This window comes from Salmo trutta, chromosome 14 (genome assembly GCF_901001165.1).
Source record: "Salmo trutta chromosome 14, fSalTru1.1, whole genome shotgun sequence".
Taxonomy (NCBI): domain Eukaryota; kingdom Metazoa; phylum Chordata; class Actinopteri; order Salmoniformes; family Salmonidae; genus Salmo; species Salmo trutta.
Window position 1 is genome coordinate 67,102,821 of NC_042970.1, and position 23,705 is coordinate 67,126,525.

Sequence of the window (23,705 nt, forward strand, 5' to 3'; positions counted from 1 at the left end):
AATGGTGAAGACATCACCTATGAAATAACACATATGGAATCATGTAGTAAGCAAAGTGTTTTATATTTTAGATTCTTAAAAGTAGCCACCCTTTGCCTTGATAATCTTTGCACACTCTTGGCATTCTCTCAACCAGCTTCACCTGAATGCTTTTCAACCATCTTGAAGGAGTTCCCACACTTGTTGGCTGCTTTTCCTTCACTCTGCAGTCCAACTCATCCCAAACCATCTCAATTGGGTTGTCGGGGTGATTTGTGGAGGCCAGGTCATCTGATGCAGCACTCCATCACTCTTCTTCTTGGTCAAATAGCCCATACACAGCCCGGAGGTGTGTTGGGTCATTATCCTGTTGAAAAACTAAGCGTAAACCAGATGGGATGGCGTATCGCTGCAGAATGCTGTGGTTGCCATGTTGGTTAAGTGTGCCTTGAATTCTAAATAAATCACTGACAGTGTCACCAGCAAAGCACCATCACACCACAGTGGGAACCACAATGCGGAGATCATCCATTCACCTACTCTGCGTCTCACAAAGACACGGCGGTTGGAACCAAAAATCTAGAATTTGAACTCATCAGACCAAAGGACAGATTTCCACCGGTCTAATGTCCATTTCTCATGTTTCTTGGGCCAAGCAAGTCTCTTCTTATTATTGGTGTCCTTTTAGTAGTGGTTTCTTTGCAGCAATTCGACCATGAAGCCCTGATTCACACAGTCTCCTCTGAACAGTTGAAACTGAGATGTGTATGTTACTTGAACTCTGAAGCATTTATTTAGGCTGCAATTTCTAAGGCTGGTAATTCTAATGAACTTATCCTCTGCAGCCGAGCTAACTCTGGGTCTTCCTTTCCTGTGGCGGTACTCATGAGAGCCAGTTTCGTCATAGCACTTGATGGTTTTTGCAACTACACTTGAAGAAACGTTCAAAGTTCTTGACATTTTCCAGATTGACTGACCTTCATGTCTTAAAGTAATGTTGGACTGTCTTTGCTTATTCGAGCTGGTCTTACCATTATTTATATATATTTTACATTTAACCTTTATTTAACTAGGCAAGTCAGTTAAGAACAAATTCTTATTTACAATGACGGTCTACCGGGGAACAGTGGGTTAACTGCCTTGTTCAGGGGCAGAACGACAGATTGTCAGCTCGGGATTCGATCCAGCAACCTTTCGGTTACTGGCCCAACGCTCTAACCACTAGGCTACCTGCCACCCCAATAAATCTGGACTTAGCCCTATTTGGTAAAATACCATCTTCTGTATACCACCGCTACCTTGTCACGACACAACTGATAGGCTCAAATGCATTAAGGAAAGAAATTCCACAAATGTACTTTTAACAAATCACACCTGTTAATTGAAATGCATTCCAGGTGACTACCTCATGAAGCTGGTTGAGAGAATGCCAAGCGTGTGCAAAGCTGTCAAAGGCAAAGGGTGGCAATTTGAAGAATCTCATAAAATATATTTTGATTTATTTAACACTTTTTTTGGTTACTATATGATTCCATAATAGTAAAAATTAAAACCCTGGAATGAGTAGGTGTGCCCCCACTGAGCTACGCAGTCTGCAATTCCAGTTCTGTTCTCCCCACATAACCCACACTCTATTTTAAAAACAATATATTCTAATAACATTTAACAAGACTAGGCAAACTAAAGAGGACATAACATTAAGCATTTAAATGTAACATTTAAAAACACTTCGCTCTCACAGCTGACTAACACCCCCATCATGGGGTCTGGGCCTTTGCACCACCATTGGACTGGATATGTATCCTCGGTGCACTGAATAGGCAACCAAAAATAGTCTGCAAACTGAACAGGAACAACTAGGCTATACTCGGATTCATGTTGATCACCGTAGTTTTTAGCCTGATTTAATTACGTAGAGTAGAGGCGCGCACTACACTTGCAGAGCGCTCTGTTTTACTAACACTGATTAAAGCTTAGCTAATTAATTTGCATGTCCAAGAACATGCTACAATGAGCAGCGCGGTCTGTTTCCAATAGCCGGGGAGATGGCTTGAACTACTAGCAATCCCACTATCTAATCTGGTTCCCCAAATTCCCCCTCACTTCCTGTCTTCGTCACCGGCTGCCCTACCCAGCAGCGAACGACAACCTCCCCTGTTAAGGTGAGTGCAATGTGGATACTTGCAAAGGGTACAAGCCCAATGTTCATCAAAGCACAGCTCCCCTTCCAAAACCAGCCTGCGCTATCGGCTCTGCCTTAAATGTTTCTCAGCGTCCCGGGCAGAGTCTTGCAAGCAGGCACAGGTGTGTGCAATTAGTTCATGATTTAGTGCCATCCTCCCTCACCACAATGCTGTGAAAATTACAAGACAGTTTAGTGTAAGAGCGGTTTGAAAAGACCGCCTGAAATTTCAGCCTGTTTTGGTGGGATGGAGTTTTGGCCTGCCTGGTGACATCCCCAGGTGGTAAATTAGTTAATAGACCAATAAAAAAGAGTTCCAAACCTCTCTGCCAATAACAGCTAGTTTTCAGTCCCTTCCCCACTCAGACCACTCGCAGAAATTGCTCTTTGCTAAGGGAGCTATTTTTGTTTCTTTTTGACAATTTTAATAAAAGAATCACAGTAAGGTACTTCATTGTTACTCAGAAATGATTTGATATTGAGAGATAAACATCTGCTTTAGGCTTAAGATAAACAGAGTACATTATGCCAAACTCTGAGTATTGCCATAATCAGCTTAAAGGTAGACTCCACGATACGAAGTAGATGCAGAAAGTAAACGGCATATAGTGGGTCAATTTCCACAGCAACCAAGAGTGTTGAAGTGAGGCTCAACATCGGTAACAGCGTGAAGCGAACCCGTGATCATGCGCAGATACTGTTTGAGAGCGAAGTCTTGCATCTCTACCTTTTTTAATATCGAATTATTACTGTGCATGTAAACACTCACTGAGACACAGAAAAATATTGACACAGAAGAAAGGAGATTGAGAGTTTACCTCTGTTAGAAAAAGTAAGGGCCTGATTCAGACTTTATATGGCTTTCCTATGCATTTTCATTTAAGCACTTTGCAGTATTTGGTATTCAGACTTACCTTATGCAGGTGTGCAAGGGGATCTTTGGGAGTGGCTCCCTTATTTACACTAAATACATTTAATTCAACCACTGAAAACCCTCCCACTTGCTGGCCAACAAGTTTCCTCATGGAGTTTTCATTCAATGGGACTTTCAGTAAATATATGCACATTCCCCTCCATTTCCACACCAATTGGTAGATTTAAAAATACCCCTGATCTTGTAGATCATTTAGGATTAGGGAAGTATTTATGAATCATAAAAAAAACAGGTTTGGAGAGCCTTTACGAACAAAATATATTGATGAATAAAAAAATACATTGGTTTGATTCATCTTGAAAGTTGCCATATTCAATATTTCAAACCATGAAATATTGAAAGGTGAGAAAGTATACAATAGGGGTTGAACAAAAGTCCTATAAATAACCTATTCCTCACTAATCATGGAACTAATGACAACGGTCAAGTTGTCATGATCCGTGTGCCAGGTTACATGTTTAAAATGCTGCCACCACCATGCTTCACCGTAGGTATGGTGCCAGGTTTCCTCCAGACATGACGTTTTGCATTCAGGCCGAAGAGTTTCATCAGATCAGAGAGTCTTGTTTCTCATGATCTGAGAGTCCTTTAGGTGTCTCCAAGTGGGCTGTCATGTGCCTTTTACTGAAGAATGGCTTTCGTCGGGCCACTCTACCATATAGGCCTGATTGGTGTTCTGCAGAGATGGTTGTCCTTCTGGAAGGTCCTCCCAGCTCTACACAGAGAAACTCTGGAGCTCTGTCAGAGTGACCATTAGGTTCTTGGTCACCTCCCTGACCAAGGCCCTTCTCCCCCTATTGCTCAGTTTGGCCGGGCGGTCAGCTCTAGGAAGAGTCTTGGTGGTTCCAAACTTGTTCCATTTAAGAATGATGGAGGCCACCATGTTCTTGGGGACCTTCAATGCTGCAGACATTTTTTAGTACCCTTCCCCAGATCTGTGCCTCAACACAATCCTGTCTCGGAGCTATACGGACATCATGGTTTGGTTTTTGCTTTGACATGCACTGTCAACTGTGGGACATTTATATAGACAGGTGTGTGCCTTTTCGAATCATGTCCAATCAATTGAGTTTACCACAGGAGGACTCCAAGTTGTAGAAACATCTCAAGGATGATCAATGGAAACAGGATGCACCTGAGCTCAATTTCGAGTCTCATAGCAAAGGTTCTGAATACTTATGTAAATAAGGTATTTCTGTTTTTTATTTTTAATACATTTGCAAAAATGTCTAACAACCTGCTTTTGCTTTGTCATTATAGGGTATTGTGTGTAGATTAATGAGGGGGGAAAAATTATTTAATCCATTTTAGAATAAGCCTGTAACGTAACAAAATGTGGGAAAAGTCGAGGGGTTTGAATACTTTCTGAATGCACTGTAGGCTACATAGCTCAACTTACTGTACAGCATTAGCCTAATATGATCCACTATTGCAAGCAACCCTCAGGAGCAACTACATGCATGTGACAGAGGAAAGAAAGGTAAACGGAATGGAATGTAAAGGAATGATGCCAAATGTACATATTCAAAGAAACAAACACTAAAGTGACAGTTATAAATGTTTGTGGAATTAACTGACGGTGGCTGTCAATAGTGGCTAATACCTAACATGATACAAATTGTAAAAAAATAAATAATAATTTAAATGGAGAAAAGCCTGGCCATATAATTAAAACATTCTAGAGCTCATAAATCAACTCGGTAGGTTCGGCGCTACAGAGGTTTATAGCTTGGGTCTCCAAATTTCAACCCGGCACATTATGAGGATATACAATTAAAATTCTGAATAATGGCACAGATATTTATAGCCTTCTTCACTGTGGAAAAGGGGCCAAAATGCATATCATGTTAATATGATTTTCAGTTTGCTTCCATTTGACTGGTTTCACATTAATCTCCAGCGATCGTAAGGAAAAATTATCTAAAGCAATTGCTATTTGTAATTACAATCCCCTTCTCCAAACGGATTACTCATTTACCTAGTTCTTATCAATTTATACGTTATAGTGCATGGAGAATGGTGTTATTTCTATCGGAAATAGTAGGTTTTTCCACCTGGAACCGACTGGTGCTCCTCCTTATTCATGGTTTCCTCACAAGTAAAGGTGGTGGAATTATGAGGGAGTGAAATCGGGCAGAATACGGCGTATTTGTAGACATCTCTGCCACACCTCCATCTATGATCTCCAGCCCAAATGAATAGCTGGCTGTCAGGCGTTTCCTCATGCTTAAATTCAAGGTCAGAATATTCATAGAGAGGATTGCATAGAAAGGGCATGAATTCCCCCTAAGTGAAGAAAAATAATGACTCCCACACACTATATACTTGCAAATCAAACATTTTATTGACAAACGCAACTTTTCGGTCAAGACATGCAGAAAAGGAAGTGAATTTATGGGATCACATGAACAGCGTGTGTGAAATAGCTTGTCTGGACTTCCTCAACTCAAAGCCAAAGGGGTACTCCCGGGGCGAATGGCATTGATCTACGCAGTCCGGTTCCTGTGTGTGTGTTGTAACTCTTGACTGTGTGTGAGGGGGGTTTTAGCTATATCGCAAAGTTTTTGTTTTTATGGCCTTTTACCCACGAGACTCGGCGTGTCGAACGGGATGGAGACCTCATGACTGCAGTCTGGGGCGGCAAGTCCCCTTCCTCTCCCCCCTCCTACCCCATTACCCTCCTCCTCTCCCCTTCCCTCCTCTCTGTGTATCTCCTTTGTCTGATACGAGGTTGGGCTCTACGCCCCATTCATGTCATGTGCTGCTCATCACCATCGCATGGCAACAACACACACAATAACGTGTGTTTATGTCTCTGACTGGTAGTCTGTGTCTCGGGAATGTATTTTGAATGTGAACTTCACATTGAGCATTTTGCTATCTTTGTGTGTGTGTGTGTGTGTGTGTTGTATCTAAGTGTTTTAGCATGTGGTAGCAGTGGACCAAGGAGCAGTCCTGTGAGTGGTGTTAGGTCCCTGTGAGTGGGTGTGTATGGTCTGGGTTGCCATTTATCCACACCCACGCCTCTCTCAATCCATCCTCTCTCCATCCATCTCTAGTCTCTATCCTCTATCCATCCATCTTCTCTCCATCCTCTCCTGTGGACCAAGGAGCATTCCATCCGGTGATTGTTGCATGAGATTCTGTATTACATTGACACACACATACATGCATGAACACATATACACACAACACCTGCGACTACACTAAATACACACACACACACACACACACACACACACACACACACACACACACACACACACACACACACACACACACACACACACCTTCAGGGGATGTTCTCCTTGCTGTAGAACAAACAACAGGACAATAGTATTGATTTAATTAGCAAAAGCTTCTGTTCTAAAGTAAAGCATTTCAATGATTGGACTATAGCATTATAGGGTTATGAAATCCAATATCAGTTCTGGCCTCATCACCCTGCTACAAGCTGTGTCCAAACATCTCGCCGATAATGAAGAGAGAGAGAGCATTGTTGATCTGTCAGGTCAAGGTCGGGCTGCTTCTGGATCAGCTGGATTGATCTGTGGACATAAACATGTATGCTGGGCCCGTACACGCCTATGATTGAGGACTTTGGGAGTTTGTGTGTGTCCTCTGTTAAGGATCATTCAGCTGTGTGTGCGTCTGGCCCCTGGTGGGGGTTATTCAGTGTGTGTGTGTGTGTGTGTGTGTGTGTGTGCCCTCTGGTACAGGGTGTGTGTGTGCCCTCTGGTACAGGGTGTGGGTGCGTGTGTGCGTGCCCTCTGGTATGGGGGGTGTGTGTGCCCTCTGGTACAGGGTGTGTGTGTGTGTGTGTGTGTGTGTGTGCGCCCTCTGGTACGGGGTGTGTGTGTGCCCTCTGGTACAGGGTGTGTGTGTGTGTGTGTGTGTGTCCTCTGGTACAGGGTGTGTGTGTCCTCTGGTACGGGGTGTGTGTGTGTGCCCTCTGGTACGGGGTGTGTGTGTGTGCCCTCTGGTACGGGGTGTGTGTGTGTGCCCTCTGGTACGGGGTGTGGGTGTGAATGCACAGAGAGCGATTAGCTACACATCACATTTCCCCTGTATTTGATGTGTGGGCTTTAAATGTACTCTTTCTACATGGCCTGTCTTTAACAAGCCCAGTGGGAATGGGCTTTCTCAGACAGGGCTTAAGCTCCTGGTAGGAATATATCTTGCCTCAGCGTGTGTGTCTGCGGTGTGTGTGGCTGCTAGTAGGGGGGCATTCACCTCTGCGCGTGTGTGTGTGAGTAAGGAGCAACGGTCATAACTCACAGTGACTGTAAGCAGAGGCCCTGGCAGGGTGGGACAGCTGTAGACCTGGCCTCAGCGGGGCTGCTGCGGTGCCGGTGGGCCTTTCTCCATGTCACACACAGACCACCAAGCCTCCCTCCAACTTGACACTGCTGCCTGCCAGAGACCTGCCACAGGCCCACAGAACAGACCAGCTCAGGTAGCACATAGTCAAAACACATGGAGAAATAACAGCCAGGCTGAGAGAGAGGGTGAGAATGAAGGAGAAAGAGGGGGGGGGGGTCAGAAGAGGAAATGAGAGAAGTATACATGTAGGTAAAGAAAGAGAAAGAGAGGTGGGGTGATAGAAAGAGGGAAGGAGAAAGGTGAGTGTGAAAGAGAGCAGGGGAGATGGAAAGGTAGAGGGAGAGAGTTCAGCCTTTGACCTATGACCCACAAGTTAAATATGTCCTCCCTCTTCAACCTGATCTCTTCAAGCTGTGTGGTCTTCATTTCCACCCGTCACTGGATGCTTCATGACCTTTAACCCAGCCTATACGGATAATATGTATACAGTGAGAATACGTTCATTCAACGTTAATTCAACATTTTGGGATCGAGATTGTAAGAGTTGACTCTGGGTTGTGAGAGGTAGCATTTGAGAGGTAGTGTAAGGAGGATGTTGTTTTTACCTGACAACTGCAGCTGAAGTTTTGAATGTAGCAGAGGCACATGCTACCTTAAGGTGTTTACATTGGCGGCAGTTGGTGTTCTGGTTGTTTACTTGCTGTCAATGGCAATTCCCTATTTGGTGGAGGTTGAGAAACACCATGGAAGCCATCTTGTAAACCACTCTAAACAGGGCAGATGACATTGTTATGGCATTGTTCAAAAATACATACAGCGCAGTGAGTTTCCCTGCCATATTCAACATACTCTGTAGTCGACCGAAGATACAGTACATGAGCACCACAACCTGAGGACTTTAAAGTCCATCCAAACAGCTCAATACATACTGGAAGTTGAAATGATGTAGTCCAGCTTAGTAGGGAAGTAAATGTAGTGACACTTTAGGAAGGGAAAGCAAGTGTCACTGTGTACAGTGCCTTCAGAAAGTATTCACACCCCTTTACTTTTTCCACATTTTGTTGTGTTACAGCCTGAATTTAAAATGGATTAAATTGAGATTTTGTGTCACTGGCCTATACACAATACCCCATAATGTCAAAATGTCAAAGTATGTTTTTCTACATTTTACAAATTAATTAAAAATGAAAAGCTGAAAAGTCATCAACCTCTTTGTTATGGCAAGCCTAAATAAGTTCAGGAGTAAAAATATGCTTAACAAGCCAAATAATAAGTTGCATGGACTCACACTGTGTTCAATAACAGTGTTTAACAATGTTTTTGTCTTGACTATCTCTGTACCCCACACATACAATTATCTGTAAGGTCCCTCAGTCGAGCAGTGAATTTCAAACACAGATTCAACAACACAGACCAGGGAGGTTTTCCAATGTCTCCCAAAGAAGGGCACCTATTGGTAGATGAAAAATACATTTTAAAAATCAGACATTGAATATGCCTTTGAGCATGGTGAAGTTATTAATTACACTTTGGATGGTGTATCAATACACCCAGTCACTACATAAATACAGGCACCCTTCCTAACTCAGTTACTGGAGAGGAAGGAAACCTCTCAGGGATTTCACCATGAGGCCAAAAAGTTAGAGTTTAATAGCTGTAATAGGAGAAAACTGAGGATGGATCAACAACATTGTAGTTACTCCACAATACTAACCTGAATGACAGAGGGGAAAGAAGGAAGCCTGTACAGAATAAAACATATTCCAAAACATGCATCCTGTTTGCAATAAGGCACTAAATCTATGGCAAGACTTGAAAATGGTTGACTAGAAATGATCAACAACCAACTTGACAGAGCTTGAAGAATTAAAAAAAGAATTATGTGCAAATATTGTACAATCCAGGTGTGCAAAGTTCTTAGAGACTTACCCAGAAAAACTCACAGCTGTAGTTGATGCCAAAGGTGATTCTAACATTCATTTCATTTTCAAAAAATTTGCTGAAATGTCTAAAAGACATGTTTTCACTTTGGAAGTATTTGGGGAATTGTGTGTAGACGGGTGAGAAGAAAATCTATTGAATCAATTTTGAATTCAGGCTGTAACACAACAACATGTGGAATACGTCGGGGGGGTATGAATACTTTCTGAAGGCACTGTGTATATTTACTGGGCTCAGCTCAAAGCAACCTGAACCTGGGAGGGAGGGAGTAAACACGGACACACACTTCCTCAGGGCAACACACTGCACGGTGATCTATTGGAGTTGGGTGACAGATACTGAGAATGCCTGGGCCTAAATTCAGCCCTCCACTTCATCAAAAATATCCTTTCTCCCTGGCCTAGGTGAGGGATGTGAACACTTCTCTTGATGGCTTCGGAGTAAGGCAAACAGGCCATGGAGCGTGTCACACTTAAATATATCCCCGTCTGTCGAGAGGTACATACACATATAGGAGTGCGCACGAGCACACACACACACACGTACACGCCGAGGTACAGACACACACGAATAGAGGAGCATACATACAGGCGGGTGAAAACACACTACACACACACACACACACACACACACACACACACACACACACACACACACACACACACACAAAAAAAATCATGGTGTGACCCACATACCAGGCAGCTGCATAGAAAAAGGGAGGAGAGGAGAGAAAAGCACCACTTCACTCCAGCCCCTTGTAACTCTACTAGTGTAGTAAATCTCACCCAGCCATCCCATCCCATGTCCCACTCCACACCATAGTAAACTGCAGCCTGCATGAGAGGAAAGTGCCGCCTTTATTTATTTGATCTATCCTTTATTTAACCTGGCGAGTCCCACTGAGATGGTCATCTAGTTTACAAGGGAGTTGATTCTCTAAGCTCATGACTACCTAATGCTCTGTACAGTATAACAGACCTACACAACAGTAGTCAGTCAGCCAATCAGATGGCTATTTAACACACATGACCGGCCTAGATGCAGTTTCTAATGGGAAATGTTGAGCTTTCACTTCTCTCCCACCTCTGCTGCTAATACTACTCTGTTCCCACCTCTAATTACTACGACGCCTTTTAAACAAACCAGAAATGAATCCATTTCATTCTCTTCGCCCAATTAAACCACCCATCCTCTTACTTACGCCCACCACAGGGTTATCTCTCTCTCTCTCTCTTTCTCTCTCTCTTTCTCTCTCTCTCTCTCTCTGAATGAGACTTGAGAGTAGTTTAAAGATTCTCACTACTCCGGTTGACTTCCTGGAAAACTAGCCCCACCGTGACTGTCTCATTATCTTAATGCTGGAGTCCTAGAGTATCCCACAAAGCCAGGGCTCAGTCGGATCACAAGGCCTTTAGACTGTCTGAACCTGAGGAGGGAGAGGAAAAAGAGAGAGAAAAGGGAAGAGATGAAGATAGATAGAGAGAGAATAGAGAAAGTGTGGTGTGTTCATGCTGTCCTCTCTGTTAACCAGAGGGCATTCGAGGCTACATCACTACTCTGTATGCTAATTGGTTGCAGTCTCTGTTCCTCGGCAGCCAATCCCCCGTCAACACCTCAGCAGACACCCAGGGTCGACTTGTGTGTGTGTGTGTGTGTGTGTGTGTGTGTGTGTGTGTGTGTGTGAAGGTGTTTTCTGTCAGATATACAGTGTCTTCAGAAAGTATTCATATATACCCTTCCACATGTTGTTGTGTTACAGCCTGAATTCAAAATGCATTCAATAGATTTTATTCTCACCCATCTACACACAATACCACATAATGATAAAGTGAAAACATGTTTTTTAGAAATGTTTGTAAATGTATTGAAAATGAAATACAGAAATGTCTAATTTACATAAGTATTCACACCCCTGAGTCAATACATGTTAGAATTGCCTTTGGCAGCGATCACAGTGGTAAGTATTTCTGTGTAAGTCTCTAAGAGCTTTACACACCTGGATTGTATAATATTTGCACATTATTATTATTATAAAAAAAAATATTCAAGCTCTGTCAAGTTGGTTGTTGATCATTGCTAGTCTTGCTATAGATTCTCAAGCAGATTTAAGTTAAAGAAAATAACTAGGCCCCCCAGAAACCTTCAATGACGTCTTGGTAAGCAGTGTATATTTGGCCTTTTTTTAGGTTATTGTCCTGCTGAAAGGTGAATTTGTCTCCAAGTGTCTTTTGGAATGCAGACTGAACCAGGTTTTCTACTTGGATTTTGCCTGTGGTTAGCTCTATTCTGTTTATTTTTATCCGAAAGAAACTCCCTAGTCCTTGCCAATGACAATCATATTCATAACATGATGCAGACACCCACCATGCTTGAAAATATGAAGACTGGTACTCAGTGATGTGTTGTGCTGGATTTTCCTAAAATATAACGCTGTGTATTCAGAACAAAATGTTAACATTTTTGCCACATGTTTTGAAGTTTTACTTTAGTGCATTATTGTAAACATGTTTTGGAATATTTTTTTTCTGTACAGGCTTCCTTTTCACTCTTTTCATTCAGGTTAGTATTGTGGAGTAACTACAATGTTGTTGGTCCATCCTCAGATCTCCTATCACAGCCAACTCTGTAACTGTTTTAATGGCACCATTGGCCTCATGGTGAAAACCCTGAGCATTTTCCTTCCTCTCCAAAAACTGCGTTATGAAGGACGCCTGTATCTTTGTAGTGACTGGGTGTATTGATGCACCATCCAAAGTGTAATTAATAATTTCACCATGCTCAAAGGTGCTTTTTTTATTTTATGTATCTACCAATAGGTGCCCTTCTTTGTGAGGCATTAGAAAACCTCCCTGGTCTCGGTGTTTGTAATTCACTACTCGACTGAGGGACCTTACACACAATTGTATGTGTGGGGTACAGAGATGAGGTAGTCATAACAAAATTATGCTAAACACTTATTGCATACAGAGTGAGTCCATACAAATTATTATGTGACTTGTTAAGCACATTTTTACTCCTGAACTTATTTAAGCTTGCCATAACAAAGAGGTTGAATACTTACTGACTAAAGACATTTTAGATTTTCATTTTTAATTCATTTGTAAAAATTCCACTTTGACATTACTTACTTACTTACTGACTTTATTGTCCCCATGGGGAAATTTTGTTGCAGTGTCATGTACGCGTTTAAAGTGGCATTTAAATACAAAACAAAATTGACAATACAACTTTCATAACAGTTACATACCAATAAAACATTAAAAAAATGAAAAAAAGACTAGCCTGCTGGCCTTACTGAGTCGATAGGAACATTAGCCGGAGCTATTTAGGAGGGATATCACACCTGGCACAAATTATTGTCTAGTTCTGTTTTTCCTGCTGAGGGGTGCCCTATACCTGCGCCCAGAGGGGAGTAGTTCAAAGTCCGGGTACAGGTGGTGGCTTGGGTCTAAAATGATTTTGTGAGCCTTGCGGAGGGCCCTGACCTTAAAGATCTCATCCAGGCCTGTCTGTTTGGAGTATTGTGTGTAAGCCAGTGACAGAACATCTGAATTTAATCAATTTTAAATTCAGGCTGTAACACAACAAAATGTGGAATAAGTCAAGTTGTGTGAATACTTTCTGAAAGCACTGTATCAAAGTATTTAGAGAAAATACCTTTATATGGTTATGTTCGACACTTTTCAAGCGTTTCTCAGACTTTGACAGAGGCTAACCTGGTTTAAATTGGTATCTCATAATTGAAAACCAATGATCTTATGTTACGTTAAAGGGCCTTTGTGTTAGCTTAGCTGGAAAGTGTTTCGCTTGTTGGAACAGGTTCTTTTTAGGGGGGTTCATGAACGAGGCAAAGTTGAGTTCAATTTACGGCACTACATACATTTTCTTCTCTCTCGCTCTGGGAACGGAGTGTTTACTCCAATACAACTTCTTCATTAACTTTATACATCTAAAATGGCCGTGGCGGAGGCTGCTAAAGCTTCGAAAGACTGCAGTTGTGTGGTGTGTTACATAATAAATATTACCCGACTTCAGAAGTAATCTACAGCCATGTTCTGGAAATGGTGGCATGCATTGATGCAACAGTTGGCTACTGAATAAAACCTATTTACTGAGAAGAAGATGAAGACAATGAAGAGGATGAAGAGGAACAATAAAAGACGAAGAAGGCGGCGACCACCTGGAATGATCTAAAGCAGGTGGTCACATACCTTTTCTGAGTCGATCAATTTCTGAGTCAAAATGCAAGCCGAGATCTACTGTTCAACCGTTTTTTTGTACATGATTTAAAAATGTAAGCCTAGGCAACATTAACCTATTCAAAACAGTACTGTAGTAATGAGGTTTGTGCAGTAGGCTATAGGCCCAATACATTATCACTGCATATTGGCTTTGCTTCTCAGACCTTTTTTTACAATTATATTTCAACATTTAAGGTAGGCTATATGATCACACCGGTAATAGATCAGTTGTATTATTGTGAGGCACAGCTGAATGAGCATACACTTCAATAATTACAATTTTACTAGGCTGATGGAGCCTGCATCTGATGGTCAGTCTCAGCGGAGGGAGAGAGCAGCAGACTTAGGGTCCTCCTCTGACACTGACCAAAAAGGGACACAGTCTTCAAATCAAATGTTATTTGTCACATGCGCCGAATACAACAGGTGTAGACCTTACAGTGAAATGCTTACAAGCCCTTAACCAACGATGCAGATCTAGAAATAGAGTTAAGAAAATATTTACTAAATAAACGAAAATAAAAAAAAGTTATAAAATCAAAAAGTAACAAGACAATTCCATAACAATGGGGCTATATACAGGGGACACCGGTACCGAGTCAATGTGCAGGGGTACAGGTTAGTCGAGGCAATTTGTAAAGTGACTATGCATAGATAATAATAAACAGCGAGTAGCAGCAATGTAAAAACAAAAGGGGGGGGGAGTCAATGTATATAGTCCGGGTGGCCATTTGATTAATTGATCAGCAGTCTTATGGCTTGGGGGTAGAAGCTGTTAAGGAGCCTTTTGGTCCTAGACTTGGCGCTCCTGTACCGCTTGCCATGCGGTAGCAGAGAGAACAGTCTGTGACTTGGGTGACTGGAGTCTTTGACAATTTTTGGGGCCTTCATCTGACACCGCCTGGTATATAGATCCTGGATGGCAGGAAGCTTGGCCCCAGTGATGTACTGGGCCGTACACACTACCATCTGTATAACCTTTGCTGTAGCTTTCTTTTATGCCTGCTATGTTACTGCAGACAGTCCTCCGATTGGTAGGCCTATAGTGCACTTGATTTGCTCCCCCCGGGAAGGCAGAGTTTCTACCTTCAGACATATGAAATGGTTCAAAATGGGAACACATCACATACCTGGCACGCAGGGCAGCTGAATCGGGTGCACCTACCAACAACAGCGTGAGACAAAAAAAATTAAAATAGGAACGCAAGGCTTATTGTTGGGTTTTTCCCAGAAATATTTGGCAAGTGACTAGGAATGCCTTGGAGATCGACCTGTTGATGACGACTGATCTAAAGAAAGCGTTCCAAAACAGGGTTTCAATGTAGAAGCGCTGTAAAGCCCCTTTACTCCACTACAAAAAAAAAGGGAAGTCAAGGAAGTCAAAAGAACCTACTGGCTGTTAGAGTGTGAAACGGACACACGGTCGGAAGATCGATGCCAGTGTCAACTCTAGAGGTCACATGACCAAAAAAACATCCCCACGGTGTGTGACGCCTCAGATCCCACAGAGCTATGTGCACAGGAACTGGCCAAGACAAAGACTTGTGGAATAACAAAAAGCAAAAGGGGGAGCGAAGGATGCTGTCCACAAAAGAAAAAGAAATGTAGGTGTCATGAAAAAAACACTTGCCCTCTTTGCTTATACATGGGCAGCACTGTGGGTTTTGGAGTTGGGCGGATATGGATGGCCAGGCCAAGGGTTTCCTTGTCCTGGAATGAGAGAGTGGCTCCAAGAATAAGAAGGCACATCACTAGCTGCTGGGCAAGCGTCTTCTGTGGTCTGCCTTGTCACATTGTGATCCACAGACCTCAATCTAGCGCCTACATAAAACAGCTCTTTGTTTGGCCCTGTAGAACCGTTGTGCTACACACATTTTCCCCCTGAAACGGACTGTACATGGATTTTGCTTCTCCTTCAAGACGAAGGGGGTTTGCCAACATAAAGACCAAAGAGGAACAATCATGTTTTCTCTGTGATTTTGAAGGAGCTCCATTGACAGTTTTCAGAGGGGCGGAAGACCTTTCTAACGTAATGTAAGAGGGGTTTTGAGGAAGATGGATTTCCGGTCATGTCGTCCTATCAACTGAGCCAGGCTGGACAAGGAGGACTAGACCGTGGGTCTTCAAGCTGTAGCTTCATGCTGTGCTGTTGAGACCGACTGAGAAATCCCAGAGATACTTCAGAAACCATGAAAATCTCATTAAGTTCACCAGCCCCACTCACCAGTCCTTGAAGTCTGCAGGAGGCTATTTGAGGTAGCAAGGTTGTCTCCCCTTAGTGTGCAGAGATTTGAACGTTTGAGCATCTGTGCCTTATTCTGCGACGTCCGTTTTAGCGTAAAAGCTATTAGTTACTGAATGACAGGGATTTTGTGCATTCTTGCCAATACAGACCCCTGACAACATTTAATTTACTGTGAACGCCTCATTCAACGGCCACAACCACATCTAAAGCATCAAGCATCATCAGACACATGCCAGTCACCCAACAGAGTGCTGTGTACGTTGCACAATGCACGTCGGGTGCCTCCTGGTTTTGCAATGCAAACTAAGAGAGCCGGCGAGGTTTGCTAACATGCATCGTTGACCCCAAATTGCCAGAAAACAACTACGAATCTGTCAGCACCTCCCCCATGGCTGGTTGGCGAGGACAAGGAGGGTGGAGAAGTATCTAAGTGGTCTTCCATAATATTTGTGCTGAATGGGGCAGTTTTCTCTGAAACTGGACCACGTTGGGCTTTGAGGACCTATATTCACAGAATGGAAACACACAAGCACTAAAGTTAGCACTGAATATGAATATGAGGTACGCATATATGCAAACAAACTCACCATGACAAACACTGGAAAAGGTTGGCCCGCCCATTAGCCTGCAAAGGATTCGTTCCATGCTTTGTCAGCGACTCAGCGCACAAGCCTCCAGGCCAACAAGCAACTTGACATTCCCGTCCATATGAAACAAACCAAACAGTGAGTTAAGGAGCCGCCAGAAGTGCAGCATTAGTGTACACAGCCATAAGTCAAGAGATCTAACCAAGATAGAAATGGACAGGAGTCCTGATTAAAAAGGCAGGGAAAGCCTGGGACAAGTGTTTACCTGACCTTTCAACTCTTCCTCCTCCTCAACTCAGGCTCATTGTGCAACATTGGGCTCTGCGTCTTGGTTGTTTACAATGGTGATATATGGAGGCGGATTAAATTGTTCCCTGCTGTTAAAATACATTGGATTTGTTGATGCTGGTGGGTGGACTCTGTTTAGTGAATGCTCCAATTAAACACAATCAGGCTATTTCAGAATGATGGGAATTTACCAAGGCAGACCGTATTATAAACACTAACCAGGTGATTGGGAGTGAGACCTTTAATGATTAGTAATTACTGGAGGAAATTACCATTATGGAGATGCAACACATGGTTAAGTCGTTCTGTTTACTCTGGGTTGTCCCTATCATAAAGTGTCTCAGAGTAGGAGTGCAGATCTAGGTTCAGTTTTTTTGCCTTTTAGATCATAATGAATATGATTGTATGGACAGGGGAAACCTGATCCTAGATCAGCACTGCTACTCTGAGACGCTTTGTGAATACGGGCCCAGACTCTCAGTAGCTGGTTGGCTGAAATCAGGTTGGAAGAGTTTATTTATAAAGGGGGATACAGCGGAGGTGAAGGTGTGCTCCACTTTCTCGCCCGCCCTCTCTGCCTTTGTGTCGGAGTGTTTGTGCAGGATTTGAGTGGCTCTTCAAGTGTTTGAGCTCCATCAGTTAGGCCAATACACTTTAACCATGGCACCCATAGTCAGTGAGATCTAGGCCCATGCCGCCGCTGAAGGGAGCCTGGGCTCGTCCCATGGGTGTGGCCTTCTCTCCTGTTGAGTCATGCATCACACAACATCAACCCCCCTTCATGGAGACACACACACACACACACACACACATCATAACCTCCCTCCACACTCACATCACACAATACATGCACGCAACAATACATGCACACACTGCACACAATACACACACCCAACACACACCAGCCTCCACCTGTCGGCCATTATCAACACCTGATTCACCACTCACAGCCCGGCGTCTTTAGGCCTGATGACTCACACTAGAGGGGGGCGCATAGAGAGTCCGTATTGCATGTCATACAGGTAGTTCTCTCACCACTCACATTCTCTTTCTGGAAATGTTTGTCATCATCACTCAATGAAGCTTTGTTATTTGAAAGGATTTCTCCAATGACAGAGCTGGAGGAGGAGCATCATCACTCAAGAAAGAAACAGGAAGAACTGGACAATAAACGTCCCAACTCACCTCCCCCTCCCATCTAGATAGTCATCGGAGACACTTCCCAAATCTTCAAGACTTTTGTAATGGAATATTTTGACAGCATGCAATGCTTAATTACTTTGCTGGAGTTGCAGAGCTTCAAACCTGCACCGACTTGCTGTAATAGAAAGACGTAATTCATTCAATAAGAAGGGGGGCATGACTTTGTTTCAAAGTGCAAGTACGAGAATATACTTCTCTGTTCTGTTCCTCTTCAATGGAAACCAATGGCCCTTAGCCGTCTTACCACTGCCATTACCACTCTGTCTAAGAACAGACTTCTACAGAGCCTCAGAGCCTAGTAGAAGCACAGTGTCTGTCCTGTGATAGAGCATGTGGAATCTCATACAGCTGAGTAATTCCTCCCTCCCCCTCCTCCCTCACTCCTTGTGCGGTGCGTGGCCCTGAGTCATCAGCCCAGCCAGGCCCCCACACTTTCCTTCCCAGCCCCTCTCTGGCTGTGGCGAGGAGGACGGCGGATTCACCGACCAACCGAAGGATCACGATCCTCCCAGAGTGAACTCACTGAATAGCCTCCGAAGGCGATGACTCACTCCCACGGAGGAGCACTCCTCTCCGTCTCCTCCTCCAGCCTCCACCTCTCAGACAGTTCTCCCACGGAGGAGCACTCCTCTCCGTCTCCTCCTCCAGCCAGCCTCCACCTCTCAGACAGTTCTCCAACCCCACCACACCCCAACCCGGATCAGATCAGAATCCTTCGCCCGTCTCTCTGTCTGGCCTTTGGCGCAAAGTCAAGAAACGGAAGGACATATAGCTCACTTGTCTGCATGTTAAACAATGGAGACTGGGGAGATAATGACATCTTGCCAACCTGCAGGGTACATAGCTATCATTATCAATCAAATTGAATCAAATGTATTTATAAAGCTCTTCTTACATCAGCTGGTATCACAAAGTGCTGTACAGAAACCCAGCCTAAAACCCCAAACAGCAAGCAATGCAAGTGTAGAAGCACGGTGGCTAGGAAAAACTCCCTAGAAAGGCCGAAACCTAGGAAGAAACCTAGAGAGGAACCAGGCTATGAGGGGTGGCCAGTCCGCTTCTGGCTGTGCCGGATGGAAATTATAACAGAACATGGCCAAGATGTTCAAATGTTCATAGATGACCAGCAGGGTCAGATAATAATAATCACAGTGGTTGTAGAGGGTGCAACAAGTCAGCACCTCAGGAGTAAATGTCAGTTGGCTTTTCATAGCCGATCATTCAGAGTATCTCTACCGCACCTGCTGTCTCTAGAGAGTTGAAAACAGCAGGTCTGGGACAAGGTAGCACGTCCGGTGAACAGGTCAGCGTTCCATAGGCGCATAGCTATCATTAGTGAGGATGAAGATGTCTATAGTTCTGTCTGGGCAAAGTGTGCTCTGATCTTGAATCATCCCACTCATCTAAAGAAGGGGTTCTTCAACTTTTTCAGCCTGGGACCCAAATGAGAAATTCTATGTTTTCCTGGGACCCAAGTTTAGGAAAACATGCAACTATACGTAAATATTGGTACATTTCATTGCCCTTATGCCTAAAAACAAATGCAATATAAACAAAAACAAATAACAATTAAATTAAATATCTATTTCTGTTTCTTTTTCCCCCATTAAAAACTCTCTTACATATCTGTCTAGGTTGGAACTGTTGCTGTATCGTGATGTAGCACCTTGAACGAGCCGTGAACTTCGGATAAGAACGTCTGAGGGCAGAGTTGCATCTAACTAGATTTGTTTGACTAATTCATTGACAAGTTTGGAAAGCACCCTGACGACGGCCGTAATGTCGAAATGCGTCAGTTGGGAATAACAAATAAGCATTTTCCATTCAATTTCCAATGCCCTCCAACTTGATTCAAGACTGTCTGAACATCTTTCAGGGACTTGACAATGTGACCAATGGATTTCATAGAGCTTGTAATATGTCCATAAGAGTGTGTCGCCCATAACACAGAGACTTGTTCTTATAGGAGATTCTGTTGACCATTGCAAGAGCAATAAGGATTTTTAGGGGCATTATGACTGGGTTAATAAAACACAGCTGCCCCTAAAAGTCCCTCACTTTTCTTGCTGCCTTTTTCTCGTTCTCCCTCCCTCTCTCTCTCTCTCTTTCTCCCTCTCTCTTACGTCTGTTCCAACTTTTTGGAGATTGAACCGTGGCGTTGACTGGCTGAGGAGTGGGTTCACAGCTTGGATTAGTTGGGTACCATCAGAACCGTGGCTGGATCATTCGGAACAACAAACAGAGGCGAAAGAAGAACCAACCAGCCTGTCGATAGGCCAACACATTAGACTTTTGAGTTTAAATGGATGGGGTTAGAGGGTTGCATATTTCACACAAAGCAATTTATGAATTGTGTATTTATAATGGCTGAGTTTTATTGGGATTAGCGCAGGCATTTTAAAGGGGGTCGAATGAGTTCAGAGCTTCAGTCTTTCTCAGAAGGGTCCCTAGTCTAGTTCATTAGCTCTTCAGCTTTACTGTAGCAGACAAGGTAAACACAACCTAGGCCAGTTGAATTAGAGGAGTTTGCTGTATTCACAATTACTACGTATTGACAATATATTACATACGTTATGGCTTTCGAATTGCTGTGTTTCAGTTGGAAACTCGACAAACGAATCCAATGACCTGACATACCTTGAACAAGCGTTCCCTGGCATATGCTCACACATGTAGTGTAGGCCCGGGCCTAGTTACAGCTGCAGCCTGTGTTAGAGACTGATATGGTCTAGTTAAAGTGATTACAAAGACTTTTGCAAGTCGCGAGATGAGTTTGACTGGACCTGGAACAATATAAAATGCCATTGAGAAAGGCTTGGCAGGCAGCGAGCACTGTTTATATCCCAACTTAAATCAACACTCTTGGTGGATATCCCAGATGTCTAGCATAGCCATGGTGCTTATTCATTCCAGGCCCGTGTTACCAGCCTCCCAAACCTTCCTACTTTGGCACTCTACACTCTCATACTGACTGTTCTCCTGGTTGGTATTGAGGAGGAGCTGTGTCATGCAATGTTTTTGGTTTAGTTTTGTAGTCAGTCATTTCATCTTTCTGGTGGTAGGATGTACATCAGCATAGGCCTACATATATCTTAAAATGACCTGAAACAGAGCAATAGAGAAGTTAATGATAACGTCTCACTTAGTTTGAGGGTGTAATCTAGTTGATTCCGTTTTTAAACTCGGAAACTCAGTTCACGCTTGAGGTGAATTTTCAAGATGATCTATCATTTCTCCAGTTAGAAGATAATGTTTGACAAATGCTAATCTTCAAGGTTTATTGTCTTTTGTCCTTATACTGACGATAGCAAACGAATTAAGTGTTCAAATAAGTACACTGATGTGTAAAATAGCCTCAGCTTTGTCACAACTGTAGCTTAAAATGGCAGGCTTGTATAAACAAAGTCTGTTTTAAAGGAGAGAGAAGAACACCGCCTACTTAAACTGTAAAAAAAACAGCACTGTAAAGAAATGTATTGATGTTAGTCAGATGGTGAGATAGTAGGCCTAAATAGTAGAGAGTACTATGGCAATGATCATTATACTTAGATATATAATAATTAGATAGTATTGCATTCATCTTGAAATAAAACACATGCTTCAGCATATGTCTTACCTAGGTGTCATTTGAGCATGTAGACGTCACCATCAGCATTCCTAATATTAATTACGTAAAGCATTTAGGGAATAGATGCTAAATTCACTAGTGGGGTATGTAGACTATGGCATTCGGCTGGTGGAAATATGTCTGCCGCTAATTTGGTAACTGACTTCACTGCTACTTTTATGACTAACACACTTTAAGCATATTAGAAGATGGACTTTTCTCCCCCTCAGTTGAATTGAACTTTTGTCTTAAGACGTACAAAGTATTCCCAAGTAGACTGTTAAGAGACGTCATAAAAGTTATTGCATCTTTGCATGAAGACGTTTTTTTTATGGGCCATTTTAAGACTATTTCCAAGATGTAGGTCTGATAAATGTTGAGAAGAACACATGTAGGCCTGTCATGGAGATTTAAGCCCACATGTCACATGTAGAAAACATATGGACTTGATATGAATTCATGTAAAAGCAGTAGATCAGTGTTGGAAAAGTTGTTTTGCTGACTTGTCATAATTTCTAGGCCAATCTTATTACAACAATGAAAAAAAATCTAAATTTGACCCTCTCACTTCTAGAATAAGGAACATTATAGGCTATATATTAATTGTGTGTTATAATTGATCTTTTGATACCAATCCCTGTGAGGCCCTTAAACTAGGCCTGTGCGTTTTGCGAAAAAGTTATACGCTTGGTTAGGTAATCCATATTCGGGGCAGTGTGCAGTGCATATCGTATCCCCAAATTGCATTAGTGCGAAATAGTTCACAAGTACAGAATCTATATTTTGTCAGTTCACTTGCAATATATTCTGAACGTGTTGGTCACATGAGTCAGAAACTGGGACTTTGTAGGCCAGTTGAATGAATGAGGACTCACCTTGCCCGCAAAGACCCAGACTCTGGCACACACTGATTTCAGAGCACTCTATAATTGTGTGAGGAATTGTGTCTTGTCCTTGATTTAAAAGTGTATTATGATGAATAATGAACAAAATAGCCTAAATCCTTTGTAGTTTAGCATTCATTCGGTATATCCTATTCAAAAACGCAGTTGGCACAAATTAATTGTCCCAATATTGTCGACTACTTCCTATCCAGACAAGAAGGCGCAACAATCAATTCAAGGAAATCTACAGAACCATAATAGGCTATTCATATTCACTGTTTGACAGAACTAACGTTGTCTTTACCTGATATTCTCCAATGTCACAAACATGTTCAGCATAAACGCGCAACGCGGTAGGATCCGTGATGTCTCGTCCGCATCCCCTGGACAGCAAGCCCCTCGCTTGATGAGTGTATGGGAGAGATTGGAGATGCGTGCGAAGTCGAAGTTCGCTGCTGCTCATCACACCACCACCGCCCCTCTTTTTGATCAGTGGCGCTGGTATTGCACAATCCCCAAATTTAGAAAGAATATCCTTGGGGACGAATTGCACCATTTTCTTTCAAAATAACTTGAAATGTTGTTTTCTCCAAAATAAGAAAAACGCAACAGTGTAGCACTCGTGATTCCCCTAAGCTTTTTTTTTAAAGGATAAATGCGTTTTTTTTCCAGTCTGAGCGACCCCCGTGCGCACGCACCGCCGACGGTCCTCAAAATATCTATTCTCTAAACGGACTTGCAGATGTTATTGCCCAGTTGTAGGCTATATGACCACGACAACACCAAGAGCTGGAAGGATTAGATATATGGTGTTGCGCCCTCGTGCTGGGACCTCCCCAAAATGGGCTTCTGCTAAGTGGTAACCTGGTTATTTTGAGCGCGTCACTTCGACTTGTCTCCAAGTTATAGGTCTCCATTGCCAAGGTTGGGCGCAGCACTTAACTGATATAGTTATAGGCTACTTATTGATGGAGTAGACATTCATAGAAATCGGCACACTATTGACAACACAACGAAAGAAAATTTGACACATTCCTGTGGTTTCTTTCTTATACGAATTATACATTTATTTGGCCCACATAATAATGTCATAAAATTCGCATATTATAGCCTAATAGGCATAGTGACCGTTATTAAGAAACATTTTAGATTTTATGTAAGCATGGCACTAGCCAATATTACGATTTTATATGATTATTATATTGGCCCGTAATTTCTCTTGCGCTCCGACTTCTTTTGGTGGTGTGGTGCGACTCCACGTGGCAACAAATTGAGGATTATTGTAGTAACA

At 42.8% G+C, this 23,705-nt stretch overlaps 1 long non-coding RNA gene across 7 annotated transcripts; it reads right to left on the minus strand.

The window, feature by feature from the left end:
• Positions 1–5,417: 5,417 nt before the first annotated feature.
• Positions 5,418–23,261, minus strand: LOC115208738 (uncharacterized). Of its 7 annotated transcripts, none has more exons than XR_003881230.1 (5): positions 22,719–23,261; positions 16,433–16,535; positions 8,024–8,185; positions 7,374–7,884; positions 5,418–6,238 (listed from the first exon to the last, which is right to left on the minus strand). It is a non-coding gene; the product is annotated as an uncharacterized LOC115208738 (long non-coding RNA). The 7 variants fall into 7 exon arrangements; XR_003881227.1 differs by having other exon boundaries at positions 16,433–18,038; XR_003881232.1 differs by lacking the exon at positions 22,719–23,261 and having other exon boundaries at positions 7,374–7,519; positions 7,789–7,884; positions 16,433–18,860.
• Between the last annotated feature and the right edge of the window lie 444 nt (positions 23,262–23,705).